This window comes from Vulpes vulpes, chromosome 8, assembly GCF_048418805.1.
Source record: "Vulpes vulpes isolate BD-2025 chromosome 8, VulVul3, whole genome shotgun sequence".
NCBI classification, from domain to species: domain Eukaryota; kingdom Metazoa; phylum Chordata; class Mammalia; order Carnivora; family Canidae; genus Vulpes; species Vulpes vulpes.
The window spans coordinates 25,786,055-25,794,368 of record NC_132787.1 but is presented as its reverse complement, the minus strand read 5'-3'; the positions used below and the strand labels follow the sequence as shown (position 1 = coordinate 25,794,368).

The 8,314-nt window shown below is 43.4% G+C and overlaps 1 pseudogene; it reads right to left on the bottom strand.

The window, feature by feature from the left end:
- Positions 1–732: 732 nt before the first annotated feature.
- Positions 733–2,529, bottom strand: LOC112917481 (cationic amino acid transporter 3 pseudogene; annotated as a pseudogene).
- Between the last annotated feature and the right edge of the window lie 5,785 nt (positions 2,530–8,314).

The window sequence follows — 8,314 nt, the reverse complement described above, 5'->3', positions numbered from 1 at the left end:
AGGGAACCTATAGAATGGGAGAAGATATTGGCAAATAATATATACAATAAGGGGTAAACATCCAAAAGATATAAAGAACTTACACAACACTTGAGAAAAACAAATCCAATTTAAAAATAGGCAGAAGACCTAAATAGACATTTTTTCCAAAGACAAACAGATGGCTGACAGATACATGAAAAGATGCTCAGCATCACTAAATTTCAAGAAAATCTAAATTAAAACTATAATGAGATACCACTTATTACCTGACAGAATGTCTAAAATTAAAAAGATAAAAAAGGAACCCTTGTGTATGTACAATTGTTGGGAATGTGAATTGGTGCAGCCACTGTGAAAAGAGTATCAAGTTTCCACAAAATATTAAAAATAAGATTACCATATGATCCAGTATTTTCACTACTATTTATCCAAAGAAAACAAAAATAATTTTTCTAATTTATTTGAATAATAATGTTGTAAAGCCAGTAAGCAGCTACAGACAGAATTGAAAGGAGACAGAAAAAAAAAGAAGGAAATTAAAATACATCCTTCACTCCACAATAAATACAGAGCTCTATTAGTGTTCCTGCATCAACATGCCATGAGAGCCTTAGCTTTCCATTTGCTGAAGAGTACTTTCCATTAATGTGCAGGGGGACCAGAGTGCTTCAGGAGTAATGATGCCAAACCAAAGATGTCCCGACACTGCTGAGTTCAAGGTCTACAGTTTGGGCCCTAATTTCAGCGGGGCTATGCAACCAGGCTGTGATGGATCCCATATGTGAAGTAGATAACAAACCCAATCAGCATCCAGCCACCAAGTAGGGCCCAGGTGCTAGCTCTCATCTGTATCATAAGGTAAACATTCAGAAAGATGCTCAGGAGTGGGAGGAGAGGCAGACCAGGTACCTTAAAGTGAAGGGGAGAGGGGCTCTGTGGTTGTCTCCAGATGACCCCAGTGATCCCAGTGATGAGCACCAGGAGCAGCACAACCACTGTGATCCACATTGGGTCTCGAGAAAGCAGACCTGGCCACTGGGTCAGCACCAGGCAGAGCAGAGTCAGCAGTAGAGCAAGCAGTGAGGAGCAAACAGAGACAACCCACCCAGAAAGTGCAGTGGGGGTGGAGCTGCCTGGAGAAAATAATTGGTATAGAGTCAGCTTCTCTGCTGTAGGTCCATTCTCCTCCTGCATCTGTGCTCCATTTCCATCATGCTCTTCCTTCATCTGATCTTCACTTCCCCCATTCTTCCTCTCAGGCTGATACCTGACTATAAGAACACAAAAAGCCACTAGGGAGTAAGCTAGCAGGGTCCCGATTGACTTGAGGTGTAGAAGATCAGTGAGTCCCAAAAAGAATGCCATGATTGCTGCAATAATGCCAAAGATCACAGGGGCCATGATGGGAACATATGTGCCAGTTTGGATCCTGGCAAGGACAGGGAAGAGGAGGCCATCCTGTGCCATCGTGTATATCAGCTGGCTTATGGGAAACATATAGCCCAAGAGACTAGCAGAAAGATTACATAGGAATCCAAAAGCTACAACATAGTAGGCAGGGGCCCAGCCAATATAGAAAAATGCCTCAGGCAAGGTGCTCCCAGGTCGGAGCTGGTAGTAAGGCACCATAAGTGTAAGTGATGCAGAGACACCAAAATACACCAAAATGCAGATGAGCAATGAAATCACAATGCTCATGGGGATAGAACGCTGGGGATTCTGTGCTTCTTTAACTCTGGTAACAATGTTGTCAAAACCTATAAAAGCATAGAAACAGTTAGCTGATCCAAGGAGAATCCCCTGGAAGCCAAAAGGCATGAATCCTCCAGAGCCCAGAGGGCCCGAGCTAGAGGTGTCATTGAGTCCAGCCTTTATGTAGTCCTCTTCTGTGAGCTTCCAGTTGTGCAGGTCCCCCTTAATGAAACCAGAGAGGATGAAAAAACCGAGAACCAAAAGGTTCACCAATGTGACCACTTTGGTAAACATTACCAACTCCCTAGCCCTCAAGGTCAGCAATCTGACAAGTAACAACAAAAGGCCCACAACAAAGAAGCCTAGAATCTCTGCAAGCACCTGAGGAATATGCAGTAAGATGCTTTCACGCAGGGTCTGAGAGATCTGGTTCCCAAAGAGGTTGTCAAAAGTTAAGAGCCAGGCAAAGAGCACAGTGGCTGTACCAGCAACATTGGAGAAGATGAAGATCCAGCCAATGATGAAAGCCCAGAGTTCACCTATAGTGATATAGGTGTAGAGATATGCGGAGCCAGCATGAGGAACCCGAACACCAAACTCTGCATAGCACAGCCCAGTCAACATAGAAGATAGGCCTGCCACCAAAAAGCAGATCACAATGGATGGTCCTGCTTGATCTCGAGCCACCTCACTAGCTATGACATACGCAACTACACCGATTGTGCAGCACACACCAAGGGCCACTAAATCCAGTGTGGTCAGTCTTCCAGCGGGGGCAGTCTCAGCCCTCTCTTTCTTCATTGTAAGTCTGCGTACTAGTTTTTGACCAAATCTGCGAAGGGCCTGACACAACATTCTAGCTGGAATTGAAGAGGATTCCAGGGTCAGGGAGCTGTAGCAAGTGGAGGAGTGGAGAGTCTCAGATCAGGTTCAGTGAGGCTGAGTTAAGCGGAGTTGGGTTGGGTCGCTGAGTTCCACTGCTCAGGCTTCACATCTGCTGCTTCATATTCCATCTGGCATGTGCTGTCTCTCCATAATGCCTAAGTAAACAATAAATATTTACTGAACAGTTGTGGTCAACCAATGCTCAGAAGTCACAAGCCATATGTTGCAGCCCAAATATCACAGAAACTGACACCAAGAGACATCATAGAGAAATTAACTGGCTTTCGCCCAGAAAAGTGTCAGATACTTTCCTACATTCTCCTGTTTTGCATACTACATGACATAATCCTATTTGAGTTCGTCCAACTCCTATACCTTCATGTACTAATTAAGCTGTAAGATACAACAGGACATGAATGTATTGTGCAAGAATTCACATGCACAGTGGTGTGCTTGAGCATGAGTAATGACACACTAATTCATGGGCTAACAGGCATGGTTGCAATTGCAGAATCTTTTTCAAAATATCATCTGAGGGTAAAAATACAAATATTGGTATCTCGGTCTTAAAACTCTTAGCCATGATATCAGTTAGCCAAAGTCATATGGAAATTTGTCCCCCTTTCTCTGCATTTTGCCTCAGCCATTCAGCTGTACTGATGGCCAAGAATGTACAGACCACCCCTTCCCTTTACTCACCTAGACCCATAGGGGTGCTGTGAACATAGAGGAGGAGGGAAAAGGGGACAGGGCCTTCATAACCACCTGCAAGAAGGAGAAGACCGGGCTGCCTGGGAAGGAAACCCTGGAGAAATGGGGGTAGCAGCTGACCCAGGGTCTATGGATGAAAAGAGAGAGGTGCCAAGAAGGTGGTTTTTTGAATTCTGACATTCAAAACACCTCACCCAAAGCACCCAGACAAAAATTCACCATAGTTATGTTTACAGTTATGAGTATGTGAACCATAGGGAGAAAGAAATAAGTGATCTAGCTCAGTAGCTCACAACCTAAACAGTACCTTCTGTCTCCTCCCTCTCTGGGCTACAGGAGAGAAGGTGAGCTCACTTCTGCAGACAGTCTCCTTACTGGCCACACTATGCTCTATACACACCCTGTGCCATCTGTGATGTCAGCTACCACAGGCCTGGAGAATCTTCCCTGCTCTGTGAGCCTATATTAAAACGTGCACTTGTAACTCCCTATTAGCCCAGCGTGGATGCACCCTTCCCCTGCAGAAAACCCTGGAGAGAAGGGAAGGCTTGTCCTGTGATGGCCACTGTCACTGCCATGAATTCCTGCATCCGCCGGCTGCTGGAGGGTCAGAGTCCAGGTGTAACCCCCATAGTGGAAGAGCAGTACTGTGTTCCTATTCCAGTCTTTAATGTCCCAGGTGAACAGAGAGAGCAGTTAGCCCGTCATTCACTGTTGACTGTTGGTTCTAATAATAAATGGAACATAATAAAAAAATTCATGTGGAGTTATTTTTAACTCGTTCAAACCATGCTTTCAATATGCCAAATGTTTTCTTAGTGAAGGAACTGGCATGAGGTTCCACCTTCTCCCTACTCCCCTGCTACTACTGAAATGGTTCCCTCCTCAGGGAAGAAAGGCTCTAGAAGAACAAATCAGAGTGATGCCCCAGAAATGAGTAGTGGAGAACAGAGAAAACAAAGTCATGTAACCCCAACTCACCTCCCTGCTTAGGCTTTGGTTTGAGATAATTTTAGGAAATGCTGTCAGAGGTTTCTAAAGACAGAAATCAAGTCAAAACTGAAAAAAAAAAACACTGAAAAATATTTTCTATAGATGATCAAAAGGAAGACTTGGGTTATGGATCAGCCCTTCTGTCTACAAATTCAAATCCATCTAGACTCTTTATTTGCCATTCACCAGTTCTCATATTACAATTTACCAACAAATGTGAAATGGATAAGGAGGGTCAGTTCTTAACTCAGGGAATCTTTCTACACTATAAATGTGATTGAAGTGTCCCCCACGGACCCCCAGGCTTCAGACCCTTCCGTGGTTCCCACTGCTTTTCCTTCATAGTCCTTCCTTCCTTCATCATCTGACCTGTGCTCATTCTTCCAGCCTCACCTTCTGCTCAGTTCCTGCTCCAGCTGTGAAATTCAGCACTCACCCTGTTCCCTTGCCTCTACTGCCCTCTTGACCACTTTACTTACCTACCCTGTCCCCACTTCTCTTTCAGTTCCCAGTTCAAGAGTGCTTCCTCAGGAAGCCTCCCCTGACCCTTAGGCTGCCCTTCCTATGTGCTCTCATAGCACCTGCACCTCCCACATGTGCCGTTTATCCTAATGTATTCAAACTCCAGGTCAGCTGCCTGTCTCCTCCATCAGACTGAGTTAGGTGCTCAAAAATATTTGTTGATAAATGATCAAAACCGAGAAGAGAAACCCGAAAGCTCTTTCGGATTCTGGATAGAAATCCAGAATTTCTATCTACTTGAATTTGAGATACATACTTTGTAGCCAGGAAACCTTTATAAACCTGGATCAGGTAAATATATAGATGGTATTTCCTTCCTTTAGAAGGCAAGAAAAATGAAAAATATGAAGGGAAAAAACCAACTATGATGAAACCTTGAACATACATCACTCATGGCAGCTATAAGCCATACAAAGGTGATAAAAAATTGTTTGCCTTTGAGGACACCTGTTTTAAAAATATCAGGATGTCTTGGGTTATAGGCAATCAATCATTCATGCCCAGTTAGAGAATTTCTACTGTTTGAAGGCATCATGCTCAGGCCCTATAATCCAGGTAGGATGTCCTAATGCAGAGGTTCCCACTTTGGGGAACAGAGTCAGGCATAATAAAGATGCCTGGGGAACATTTTCAAACTTCCTATCCTCTCCCTCTGGAGATTCTTGTCTATTAACCTTGTACTTTGCATGGCTGCTCTAAACCACCCAACTGATAAGACATTGTCCTCAAATTCAAAGGGAAGAGTTTCTAAAAGCTTCCTTCACAGAGAGGCAGCACAGCTGAGTAGTTAGGAGTAAGGCTCTGCAGGTAGATGATTCAGGTTCAAATCTCAACTCAACCTATAGCTGGTGACTCTGGACAAGTTAGTTAACCTCTCAGAACTTTAGATTCCACAATAGTCAAGTGGGAGTAAAAGTAAATCCCTCCTAGTGTAGTTATGAGGAGTAAGTGAAATGATGCCTGTAAGTACATAGCTCAGTGCCTAACAATATGGACTTAATATCATCTCTTTTTTTGCACTTAATGTAATCTACCTAATATTTAATATTGAAATCTGATCTAAAATGCCCACATGTGGGATGCCCGGGTGGCTCAGTGGTTAAGCATCTGCCTTCAGCTCAGGGCGTGATCCTGGAGTCCCAGGATCAAGTCCCACATCAGGCTCCCTGAATGGAGCCTGCTTCTCCCTCTGCCTGTGTCTCTGCTTCTCTCTCTCTCTCTCTCTGTCTGTCTCTCATGATTAAATAAATAAAATCTTTAATAAAATAAAATAAAATCCTCAAACGTTGATACTTAGTCTTTATAAACATCTAGTTTCAAAATCGTCCACTAAAACCTCAAGCCTGTTAGCTAGCCCTCATGAGACAATGAAATTAGTTTTATTCTATATAATTTGCCCTTAAACTCCAAGGACTCTAACTACACACCCTCATAATATGCTGGTGCTAAACATGTGAGGATCCTAGGCTCACTGGGTTGGACCAGGAAAATAATAATAATAATAATAATAATAATAATGTTTTTTTTTTCCTATGGTTGCCTCATCTTATTTATGGAAGAGGCAGTGCTGGGTACTATAGAGGAAAAAGCAACGATCATTATGTCAGAAATACTGGATGTGAGCCCTGGCCCTTCCCTGTGACCACATGAACTCAGGGAATTTGCTCACTCTCTTTAGGCTCAGTCTCCTCATCTACAAGGGTCCTCACTGGATCAGCATGAGAATTCAGTGAGAAGATACAAACCATCACACACTGCTGGTGGGAGCAACACTAGGAACACTATCTGAAGTACAATCCCAGTGGAATTGAGAACACATACCCCTTCCCACTCCACAATCTCTCTCCTGGGTGTGCACTCCCAGGAAACTCTCTCCTAAAGTCCATAAGGAGCCCATGTGAGCATGTTAATCACAGGACTATTTGTGGTGACAGGAAGTGGGAGTTGTGCCAGCATCTGTTGCTAGAGGAATATTTAGGTAAAATGTGCTTTGTGTGAACAATGAAATATTACACAGAGTCAGAAAGAATAAAGTAGATTTATAGGCAGCAACTTGGGTAGATCTCAAAAACAATGTTAGGTGGCAAAAGTAAAAGCAGAATGAGGTATACAGCACAATGCCTTTATTTTTTAGACTTTATTTATTTATTTATTTATTTATTTATTTATTTATTTGAGAGAGCACGAGAGTGGGGAGGGGCAGAGGGAGAAGTAGACTCCCCACTAAGCAGGGACCCCAGTGGACACTTAGAGCTCAATCCCAGGGCCCTGGGATCATAACCTAATTTGAAGGCAGATGCTTAATGGACTGAGACACCCAGGTACTCCTAGCACAATGCTTTTTATGTTCATTTAAAAGACAGCCAAAAAACATTGTATATTTGTCAAGGATGCAAATATATCTGCTTAAAATGTCACAACCTTCCTCTGCTCACAATCTTCTACTGGTTTTCCTTTCCATTCAGAGTAAAGCCAAAGTCTGCATTTACATTGACCTACAAAGTCCTACAGTATTTGCCACTGACCCAGCTACCTCTCAGCCTTCTGTTTCTCTCTCTTCCCACTTGTTTCTCTAGCTACTGGCCTCCTAACCATGCAGGCCTCCTAACATACCATGTGAGAACCTACCTCAAGGCCTTTGTACTTGCTGTCCCCTATACCTGCATCCCTTCTAGCCCAGATATCCATACGGCTGCTCTCCAAACTGCATTTGGTGAAATAGCAGGATTGTTGGCATGGCCTTCCTGAATCACCACAGAGACAACTGCAATCTGCTCCTAATCACCCACAACCTACCTATCCCTTCTTTTTTTTCTCTTAGCATTTGTCACTATTTAAGGTACTGAATGTTTTACTTATTTATTTCTTCATGATTTTTCTCACTCCATTAGAATATAAGCTCCATGAAAGCAGGACTTTTAAAAATTGTTTTGCTTCTGGCTGGACTCCCTGCATCTACAACTGTGCCTGACAGAGTTGGCACTGTATTTGATGAATGGTTGAATATATCTAACTACACATACAGAGCATAGACTAGAAGAGCACTTGTTACATACACTAAAGCAAGTGCCCCCACTGAGGAGGAGAAATGAGAATAGAAATAAGGGTGAAAGGGGAAAATAAAATGAATGGAAAAGGGGCCTGACAGGAAGCGATGGTGTGAACATGCCGTGATTGAGGGAGGGACTGACCCCATTCTGTGCATGGCAGGTTCCACACAGGGATTTCAGGAGATAATGTTGTGAGAGGATCTGGTACAGAGCCTGATAAATGACAGGCACTCAGTAGATTTAAATTGAAGGAGAACCAGAATCCTGTAATCACCAGGATATGGAGGATGCAAAGAAGGAACACCTGCTAGAAAGATGGTGAAGAATAAGGGAAGATGGGGCACCCCTCCTGCTAATTCCCTCTGAACCCATTTCCCTTTTCCCAATTCCTCTTTCTCCTTCAGCTCCTTCAACTCTCTTTGGAGGCTCCTGTGGATGGCACTAAGGATGCTTGTACCATCTTTCCTTCTCTGGGAACT